This window comes from Pieris brassicae, chromosome 5 (assembly GCF_905147105.1).
Source record: "Pieris brassicae chromosome 5, ilPieBrab1.1, whole genome shotgun sequence".
Classification (NCBI taxonomy): Eukaryota; Metazoa; Arthropoda; class Insecta; order Lepidoptera; family Pieridae; genus Pieris; species Pieris brassicae.
The window spans coordinates 857,341-869,506 of NC_059669.1; positions in this window are offsets into that span (position 1 = coordinate 857,341).

The window sequence follows — 12,166 nt, forward strand, 5'->3', positions numbered from 1 at the left end:
TTCAAAACTAAATAACATGTATTATTGTAAGAGATTTTGTAATTTATATTATCATGACGATACGTTACATAAAAATGTTCCATTTTCAGTATAATATTTATTTTATCGTGTTAAATGTATCGAAACGACAACCTTGTGTGGTACAAAAACGATGTTCTCAACGAAAATCAAATAAACAACGCTTTTATTGTAAGCGAATCTTGTACGGTCATTTCAGAGAGAATATACGAAAAATCGCAAGAAAACCGATACATAAAATATCACCACAGACATATCGATACATATTATAACATTCAAAATGTATGCCACAATACGGTCGACATTAAGACATTTCCTTAACGGATATTCAACTTTATTATAACACAATTAAGTTCTTAATAGCGTGCAGAATTATTTAACACGGAACTATAAATTTGTAAAACTATATTTATTGTCTCTTATACCGTATAGAGATCGAACTCTCAAATGTAAGTTAAATAATTTAATATGTCGTACAAAAACGAAAAAGCTCGAATACAAGTTTTATTTCATTAAGCCTAAAAGGTGAACTGGTGATTTAATAGTCATTCGTACATATACAGAAAAATTATGTTCACCGAAGCTAATTCTGTAATTATTGTGATAAAGGCTTTTGACGTAATAAATTTATTTGTTGAAGACCTACGAATAATCGAGTAGGTCATGAGCTTGAGGAAGGTTGCCAGGAATGTTTTTATTTGCATTTAACTTTAAATGGGTCATAATTTAAGTTCTTCAGGAAGAGTGTACCATTTCATAAAAGCCAACACACTTGCGAGTCTCCTGCATTGAGAATGTTCACGGCTGTGTCACTTGACATCAGATGAGCTTTCTGCACGTTTCCTCCTGTGCTATAAACAAATATCTGGTCGAGTTCAGAGTTCATAAGGATTGAAGCTTTGTGATATCAATGTAAATTTATAAGCTCACTTTGCTTAAATTAATATCTTTCATTCTAGGAGTTTGAGTGTTGATTAGCAAATATTACGTAACCTAGATGAGTAATGCGGTGTTTTTTTTTGTCCACGTTTAATCATAAATGTTAAGCAGTTATTAATTAATTTATTTATTGAAGTTTGCCACATCATATATACCTAATACTATATACACAGTATATGTTGCATTTTGGTAACTGTTTGTTTCAAAAAACAAAACAAAAAAAAATAACTAACCTTAAAATATAATAACTCAAATATATAATTAAAAGGAGGATTAGGCAAGGTTCCAAAAATACTAGCAGCTTTCCCCCTTTAAATAGGTAGACTATTTCTTTGTCCGAGGTAGCCACCAGTTTTACGGTCTTTTTGCTATCTCATTAAAAAAATTAGTTCGGTTTCACGATTTTGCGTGCCACCTTATTATTAATATCGAATGTATATCACATAAGCCTACATAAATAAAACATTGTGTTTGTATTTTTATCCAAACTATTTGTTAATTAAATTAAAATGTATTTAAAGTTTTCAGATAGTTTTGAAACCTTAATCAATGTCCAATAGACAACATTTACAATTATGTCTAGTACAATAATTATTCTTTTTTTTTGTAATAATAGACAAACGGGCAGGAGGCTCACATTACCAGAAGGCGTTGGAAGGAAGTGCGTTGAACTATTTACAGAGTTTGTTTTTATCGCACTTAAATTATTCCCCAGTAAATGTATTCTTAGTTGAGGAAGAAGGAAGTATCATAATAAAACAAAGACCAATTACGCATTTCCGGTAATTTGCTCTACTTAAGCTGACACAACACTTAACTTATACGACACCACTTTTTAGCACATTAGTACTGTAGTGCAAAGTCACAACTCCTGTTTACTTACATATGAACAACCTTATGTTTGTCTCAGACTTTTATAATTTGACTTCGATTTTTCTATGGAATCAGATCCAAGCTTGAATCAACTTCATTAGTGACTATAGTACAACAAAAACTAAATGTTTACATACATATATGTTATACGGAAGAGATTGTTGATTAGTGGATAGGCCACCCGTTGAACCATATTTTGAGAAAAAATAGTATTATGTCTACATAAACAGTGAATAAATAAATAGGAAAATCGGTGTGTAATTCAACTAATTTAATATACAAATATAATAAGTTTAATACTTAGTATTTCAGTTTGGGATATGTTTAAAATGTTTCTGACTTTAGCAGTGTTACAAATAGTTATTTTAATTTTATACATTTTTCGACCTGACCACTATGTCTTGTGTGTCTTATTTTTTTATTCAGTTCATACATATGGCTTACTATTTTGTTGTTAAAAAATTATCTATATGACCGTTTTGTAGTATAACGTTAAGTATTCAAAGACACGGTAACACGGTATGAAATTGAAGTTGTATTTTTGTAACCAAACAAACTAAACCTTTTTTTTATGTCCGACAGGTGCAATAACGAATAAGGGTTTTATTGGTTATAAATCAAATTATTAAAAAGTTACCACGCCTTTCTGTCGTCCCTGAGATGCATATTTTTTTGCCTTTCGGTATCGTTGTTTTCTAAAAGATATAAATAAAATACTCACAAATAAATTCCTTCACATAAAACTTGAATTTTCCTATCAAAAGTCGAAACTATATAACGATATAATACTGTTATTAGTTACCGATATAATTCGGCGCCTGTCACTAAGGGCCGTCATTACGCCCGTCATTTCCGAACGAATTTCACTTAAGTTCATAATTTAAATGCGATTTCAAGACGTGACTTCGACACTTGGATTGGTAATACATAGTAAACAAAACAGGTAGAAATACTTACTGAATCCGTGATGTTTTCGAAGCGAATAAAATTGTTAGTTTCAGGGAATACTTTATAATAAATTTATCTTCTAAGATAAATTTCGAAATTTCGTATAAAAATTTGTGTGTGTCGTTCGTCGACCAGCTCGACATAGGCCAAAGGAAGTAGCGTCTCGATGATAATAATAAACTTTATAAATGAAATCAATTTAAACGAATTGTAACTAGTTTTATAATAGTGTTAATAATGTAAATTAGCATAATAATTTAAAAATCACATAATAAATGTTCGTATTGTCATAAAACATTAATTTTAAGTAACCGTTAGAAGAAAGATGTATTTTAATTATCTCATCATAAATAAATGCATTCAATGATTATTCATAGCTATAAAAATACTAATTACGTACATTAAATAATAAAAGACGGGTGAACGCACATAGGGCAGGAATAGGCTTGGAAAATGAAAACGATTCGTTGTTCGAACCTTCGGTTACCAGCGAGCGTTTCAAATATCGCCTTTATTTATCTTTTTTTAGTTCGTATTTTCAATATCGTACGTTTTTATCAAAAACAATTAATGACGTTATCTTGGAGGCCCTTTAAAGCCAGTAAGCAACCACTATTAGGATGATTTCATTGTTAAGTTTTCGTGAATTACTACGCCATTGTGGCGGTACTAGGCTACATAGGCGTAAGGCTTTCATTCGGAAATTATATAGACTTTTGGAAGTATTTTCATAATGAAAGATTCATTGAGTTTTTACATAATTTAACTGTGTTTCATTATTTTTTGGACTTTGCCATACTAATTTGACTTTGCTAATTGTCAATTGTTTTGTAATTAACCCGCTGTATTCTATAATATTAAATAATTTAATGATTTAGGGAACTGGATTGATTTCAAAACCTACTCATATGCTGAGCTATGTAAAGTTAATCATAAAAAATCAAGTGTACGGCGGCTCTAACCAGCAGTGTTTGAATGTCGCCGTGGGACGACCATCAAGACTCATTAAGGGTAATATTGAGTTTTGAGCGAAAATCGATTTAAATGTATCGATGAAAGTTTCGATTACCGATACATCGATCTTTAGGCTATATTTATGAACATACTTAATTTATGACTCGTGAGTTTTAAATTCGTTTCCAATTGATTGAGGGCTGCTGTTCCACTTCGCTATAAGCGTTATTTTATTGTGCAAGATAATTGACTCGGTCTTTTGTATATGAATACATGTATAGATTTTAAATCTGTTACAATACACTAATATTAAGTTTTTTTTACAAATATTTATTTTATCGTCATTCTACAGCTAATATAAATAATACATAACAAAAACCATTTACTAAAGACTATATAATATACATATAGAAAATGTTTTAAACATTCACGAGAGCTAAAATATATATTAATAAATATTAAATAGTTTTAACTTTGTAATACCTAACGGCTGTTTTGTGTGATGGTGTGAAAGTGAGGGTATGAGGTGACGAAAAACATATTTCTAGAAAACAGTTTAAGTATAGTTCATTTATTTATTTACAAAGCCTTGTCAAAGCTGCACACTGATAAATTGGTACAAGAAAATAAATTAAAAGATTTAATCTGCCAAGCGATTATAGGCCAACATGACAGACACGAACAGAAAACATCGAGTTATAAATTTTAAAAAAAAACGTGTGCGTTAAAAATTATACTTCTTTGGCGAAACAAGACAAAATTGAAAGTTTTTAGAAAAAAATGAAAGTTTTAGTATAACGAAGTTAAATAAAGTTTGTCTAGTAAAATGTTGACTATAGCTAACTTCAGAGTGTAGGTTTTGTGAACGCGCGCGCGCGCCAAAATAAGTATACCTTCAATAATAATAACTAAAGGAAAATTGATTTCAAAGTGAGGGGAGCAACTATGTATATTCAGTCCTAGCTCGTTTATCAGAATGCTTAGAATATCACCGAGTTTTGGACATCACCCGTTCTTCTGAAACAAATTTGATGACGGGGTATCTAGAGGGTACACGAAATTTAAATTTAGTTAAAATCTTGGGGCGTTATAAATCCTGATTTATAAACTTCCTATTACAAACGACATATCAATTAATTTTCTACGACTCTCTAATGACATAAAGTGCTCTAACCTGGTTTCGAACATTTCGAGTTTTCGACATCTCGAAAAAAGAGTTGCCAACATACGAAATTGGGGCAAAACAGTTATAAACTGTTATTAAGATAACATTGAATAAACAAATACACTAGCTATGTTGTCCTTTATGAAAGATTGTGTATCTTTCATAAATAATTTATCACTCATGCAGCGGAAGACATTAGTATTGAAGTAGCTATTAAATTAACAGTTACAAAGCAGATATCGTTTGAGGATACCATCATGATATGGTAAACGTGTATGCCCGCGTAATTATTTACGAGCCGTGTGAGCTTCTAGGCTTAGCCCCGTTTTGGCCTACATAACTGCACTTGATATTAACATTGTTGTACATTATTAGATGTAACATAAAATAGGATAATAGGAAATATATAACATATGCGATGCGTTGCTGGCCTATAAAGCAAATTAACAGTTATAGTTTAACTTATAGTCGCGTAGCATATATTAAAAAACTGTCTTATAAATCTAGCATATAAGTGTTTTGCCCCAATTGTAAGGAGCTGCAATCGTTAATCAAGACAAAAATATAAATAATATCATTACTATACCCATTTTATTGGTACGTTTAAAAATAAAAACCTGTAATGTAAAGTGATGAAAAAATTAAGATATAGTTTTCAGTGTGTTTATTTGTGGCATCATCCCCAGAGGGCCTTACGAAATACACATTTATAAATAGGGGAAAAAATTACCTAGTAGGTAGGCTATAAAAGGCAACTACTGCAGCCTATTGACAAAAATAAATCCAAAGATGAGAGCCGTATATAAGACCGTACTTTAGCGTTGTAGAACTGCATCCGTTGAAGTTGTTGATATACTGCTTTACTCTGCCAAAACACTCAAATTTTTGAAAGCCATTTTGGCTTTTTCTCCAAAAAAGAAGGCAAGAGATAGCAACGAACTTGACTGGCATGATTGACTTTGTGTTGCCAAGAATACGGAGGCACAGAATCACTAAGTGAAGCCATCACATTAAGTAGATGCGAAAAATGAATATTTCTTAGCGGGAAAGTGGCAAACCTTAATCCTATAAACTAGGTTGTAAATAACTACACGAGCTAGATTTTGACTCCTATAACTTTTATCGTTAATCCTTAAATTTAATGAATTTTATTTGATATTCACGATATCAATTATCAATACAATAATTATTGTTTATGGAACTGAACGTAGTCTGGGAATTATATCTAGAGCGTTAACCAGTTATTTCCGGAGACGTAAATTTTAAGTATTCGAAAGAACGGACAGAGTATTTGATTTATTTAAATATTATTTTGATAACATTGAACAAAATAATAATAATCAAAATACATATTAAAACATTGTATGACTATCACTTAATAAGTCAGCCAACCCGAAAGTATATTACATAAGTACCTAATTTATAACAGGAGGCAAACGAGCAGGAGGCTGACCTGATTTTAACCACACTGGCACTCACATAAAAGGCTCACGAGTGCGTTGCCGGATTGGTTCGGAAATACTTCAGTGAACAACAAACAACTTCTCTGAACACTCTCCATGGGAAATGCGAAAGAAAAAAGACCCGCACGAGACACCCTGCAGAGAGACCAAGCGATCACAGAAATTCTCACATTTAGATGAATTCAATACAAGTTAAAATAACGGCTGGTTAATCTTGAGAGAACGACGCATCTAATTGGTCCGATTTCCATAATATTACTAAGGAGTTGTTGATAAAACTCACGCATTACACGACAATTTCTACGTTGGTTGAATATTGAATTAGCTTGTTGTTACTAGAATCTGAATATGTTTACTTACGACAATCATGAGTTAGATTTCATTAGAAAATATGACATAAAACAAAAGCTTGCATTCAGAACTTATATCTATATAAAATATTTTACCACTTATTCATAAATTAGTCTAACTGCACCGTTTTAAGTAAAGCACTTTGTCTCTTTTCACGACAGCGTAATCACGGAAAGGAAAACAATCCGGCGGTGCTCTGGGTTTTTTTATTCGTAGTGGCTTTTGTGTTTTGGACAAGCTTATATTATGTTGCACGCATGGATAAAGACACAAGGCAGAAGTGGCTATTTGATACCTTCTTTGTTGCATTATTCATGCAATCGTTGCAATATTCGATGCAATTTTGCATTAAATAACAAATTTACGTGCATAAAACGCTATAAAACTTGTCTAATAACACTTAATTTACTCAAATGACTAACGATTTTGAATATTATATAATAAAAACAATACCTACATCTTTAGGTTACAAAAATGGAAAAAAAAATATTTCGCATACCTCGTAGTCGTAAATCCTTTACAACAAACATTTACTTCACTGATTTTACATGAACTGTATAACTTCAAACTTGTACAAAGAAAAGGCCCGTGCGCTTTTTTTTTTAATGGGATCTCGCTGTTGGCCTTAAGGGCCTTTACAGCTCAGCTCGGGCTGTTTTGGCGAGCGTAGCTCGGCCAGAATGGCGTTTTATCCCGCGGCTAGCGCAAGGGCGTCTCCTGTGAGTCTCGAACCTCGGCTTGGGCCATCGCGGGGTGGTCAATCGCCTGAAGGGCAGGAAGGAATCTCACTGGAGTGAGCGAAGTGCGAAGTAAGGGTCCTCGCCTTCCCCGGTGAAGGCGGTTTTCTACTTAATTGCGGTAATTGGATCGTTCGGATCCGTTAGAATGTGTCGGGGCCTCCTACGAGCCCTTTTTGTCGGGAAGGGGTAATAGTTGATGCTTTTACGCACTAGCGGATTGGGATGGTGTTTAGCCTTGACAAAGTGGCGTGTGGACGCTTCATCCATTGGGCTATGGTAGGGAGCTCCAGGTCGTGGTGGAGATCGACGTTTCTAGAAGACGTTTATAAAAGGGCGCACCGGTCACGATTCTCATGAATCGCGACTGAAGCACCTGTAGCCGGTGAATACAGGAGGGGGCACAATGCGCAAAGACTACGCTAGCGTATGTCATGCACGGTCGGATGCAGGCCTTGTACAAGGTCACCTTGTGTCTGAGAGACATGCGACTCCTTTTATTTAGGAGGAAATGGAGGCGAGAGAGGACAAAATAGGCCTTCTTGCGAACGGTGGCTATATGCTTACGGAAAGACATGCCGCTATCAAGTGTGACTCCTAGATATTTGACGGACTTTTGCCATGGGATGGCTTGCCCGTATAGGGTTACCTCTATCTTAAGGTGAAATTTTTCCCTAGCGTTAGCACCGGGGTTGCCCCTGGCAAAGAGAACTGATACACTTTTCTCGGGATTTATTTGGAAGCCCCATTTCCGAAACCATTCGACGTGATAGCGGTCTGGACTCTGTCCACAATGACACCTCTATCTTTGTGAGTGGTATAGAGAGCGGTGTCATCGGTATAGAGGGCTAGCTCCACATTAGGAGCCCTAGGGATGTCGCCGGTATACAACGTGAACAGAAGGGGCGAGAGGACCGAGCCCTGAGGGACTCCGGCCATAATGGGTCGAGGAGACGATAACGTTCCTTCTGCGCTATGCATTGAGCGGTCGGACAAGAAGTCGTGTACGATACGCACGAGTCTTAATGGCATTTTAAGGTGGTAGAGCTTGTAAACCAAGCCGTTGTGCCAGACCTTGTCGAAAGCTTTCGCTATGTCGAAGAAGAGCGCACCCGTAGCTCTCAGTTTCAGGTAGCTATTCATCCCGGAGAGGATGTGCTCCGTGATTCTATGGACTGGCCCGTGCGCATATGTCACAACCTCTTTTATAATCACAACTCCCTCCTCCGACTCGACCATCCCACCTCGGGAAGATGGTCGAGTCAATTCGTAACAACTCGCAAACAACCGAACGAGTCAAATGAATAACTATTGCACATGCGCACTTGTAGCAAGATTCTTAAGAATATGTTTCATAAAAATGTTTAGAATTTAATTATCTCATTACGAAACAACACGAAAAGTATTCAATTTTAATCCTATTCTTACCTCATTAAAGCTTTACCTAGAATAATGCCTACAACAAAACCTGCGACACTAAGTCACTTTGAAATCAATTAAAACTACATTGATGGATGACGGTGTCATTAAATTGATATCAAGCAGCTTCCGTAGCGTTATAGTAAAGGAAATAGTTGACAGCTTATATAATAGAGAACATAAATTTGTTAGTTTTAACATCTTTGGTGAGCAAGAATTATTTTACAAAAGATGTGTGCACAGGAAATCAAACGCATATCAACATATACTTTAAGGTAGTTTACGATGTCATCTCCTTCAAAATATTTTACAATATTAAAATTTTCATTGACAATAATAACCATCTAACTAACCTTATGACACGTAAGTCCGGACTCTCATCCTTCGGACAACCCGCGGCAGGAAGAAAATAATAAACGGATCAAATAGAAGATTTGATTCGTTTGATCTTGTTAGAAATAGTATCGGTGCTCTTCTCGCTCTATGAATAAGTATCGCAAAACAGCGAGTGAATGGTGCCACCGTTAAAGGTTCGCTGCCACAGGGACCAAACCTTTTAAATTTGTATTATTTTCTATTTATAATTTTTTATTTTATATCGACATTCCTTTACTATGACACCGCTCTACATAATGATAAATGAGATTACAGAATTGATTTTATGTATTAGACCGTAATTACTATATAAACTATTTTTTATGATATGGTTTTTGTCGGCCCTTTGAATAACAGGTAGTAATTAGTTTAGTTAAACCACTGTTGAAATTTCGCGCCTTCGTCTACTTTGCTCTATACCAAGAGTTACAATTATGGTTTGTCAACCGTTATTTATAAAATCAATAGTTGAATAACTAATCTGTGTGTAACTAAGTATGCAATTGGTATGATCTTCTTTCATTTTAATTTGTTGTTTTGTAGGAAGTACTACTTTTTCTACTATTTGTACTATTCTTTTAAATTTGGGCAGGTCACACTAGTCGCACCTACAACTAGAGCGATGATCTGATGTAATTACAAAAAGGCGCATTTTAGAAGGACTTTGCGAAGGATATGGAAAAATAAAGTAGTCTAGAGGAGGCCTGTAATTGTGAAGAGTAATTATAACTCAGGATTGAATTGATTAAATTGTATATATATGTAATAGTTGCAAGGGAGTAAGTGTTTTTTATTATTATATGGAAACTTGGATCATGGCCTTAGATTTCTTTATGTTAGTTATTTAGATTTCATTCTACCTTTATTGAAAGATATATGCATATACAAAATATACGTAGTCCAGCCATAAGTTCTGATTTAGAGGATCTCAAATGAAAATGCATTTTTTTCTCAATGATAATATGTTATATTATTAAAATTTATACATATTTATTTAAGTCTCCGTAAAATTTTTTAAACATATTTTATTCGTAATATCCACCTTTGTCCTTTATACGGGCCCTCAATTTGTTTGACCACATCTATGGATTTACGCACTGTTTCAAGGGCAATTCCGCCACTACTTGCTTCAAAGATTTTTAAGAAAATCAATGTCGTGTCGTTTAGAGCAGGCCATGTCCTTTAGAACCGACCATAATTCTAAAGGGTTGAGATCTGGACTAGATGAGGGGCAGTCTTTAGGTCTTATAAATTCCGGAATGGTTCGTACCTTGTGACCAAGTGCAGAAATGCTGGAAAGTCCACGGTATCTTGTATAACTTGACTGAAGTTTTCCCTTATTTTTCACTAAAGTGTAGTTTTGTGACTCCTTGATAAAACACGCCCCACCAAACCATCACTGACGCGGGATGATGACCACGTTGTACCTTTCAGACCACTTGAGCAGCTTCTTTAGATTTTTATCATTTTGCTGTAGAGCTCTTCAATCGTGAAAATATTTTCGTCGCTAAAGGGGATATTTTTCTGCTTTTTCCCCTCGTATCGCAACAAAAGGCGTGCGTATGGTTCAATCCACTCTCTTCAATTGTAAAGATTGATTTAGGGCATGTCCTGTATATCGACGATAAGCACCGAGCTTCAGGTTTTGTTTTATTTGCGATAGAGTCCTATCGGGAATCTTTATTTCTCGCAATAAGATTTATTGCTCCCTAATAGGGTAACGAAAAATTCTGGCTTTAACAGCATTAACCTTTGTAGTTAAAGCTAATAGGACGCGACCGCCTCGATCTTTTCTGGTCTTCGACAGACGAAGTGTTATTGTATCTGTACGATATACAAACATACAGCTGATACCAAGCTTAAGAAGTGTCTGGAACATGACCGATGGCCCCATACCCACCCCCAAATCCAATATTCCAAATTCAAAAAATGTAGGTAATTAAAAAGTTGAAAAAAAAGTAAAGTTTTATGTTACAGTATTTATTTTCAGACTAGTTATATTGGTGTATAGGGATTCGAATGTACTGACTCATAATTAGGCTAGCTTTGCTTTCCATTAAGCAGCTACGACTTCAACAATACAGAAGATACTATTCTTTGTTGGGCATAGCCTTTGTCCGATCTCAATGATTAAGGTATCTAATTGACAATGAAATCATCCGAAAATATATTTTGACAATTAATTCAAGGCTATATAAAAATTATTAGAACATCTTGGAAGATTTTTATCATAAGAAATTAATTAATTGCATAAGCAGTTTACTGTGACAATCCACTTACTTTTAATTTAAATGATGGCAGAAACATTATTAACAAATTATTATCAAATTTATATTCCGTGTGAATATCCAAACAAACATAATTAACATATGTTTATAACTTGGTATTTTGGTTCATCGTCATTTTTGTACCTACTTAATGTCTCCGTTAAGTTTCTGGTAAGATTTTTATGGTACTTAATTTGAGCATTACAAGATAAATCGTTGCTTTAATATTAACATGTAACGACTAACGCGTTTTGCTTTTGGCATAATTCATAAGCTAAAGCGTCTGACAACAAATGCATCAAAATATTAAATAGTAATTCCGTAACACGATTTAACAAAATAATCTTAATATAACGTATCTATTAAGAAAAAAGTACGATTTTATGATTCATTTTAGCTATTATTCACTATTGTATAATATTTTATACATTATACATTTTTTATTAATTCATTTATCCTCAAAACATCACATATTAAAATAATAACAATCTTATGAAAATTTGTTGGAAAAAGCATATACACGTGTGATAATGTCATGATAACTTAGAAGGCGCAGCGTAACCAGATCCATAGATTTTCCTCACAATCGAGGAGTCGCACACAAGTCCCGAGGGAACTTTTTGTATCGAAGAAGTCACATGGGTCCGCCCAGCATCC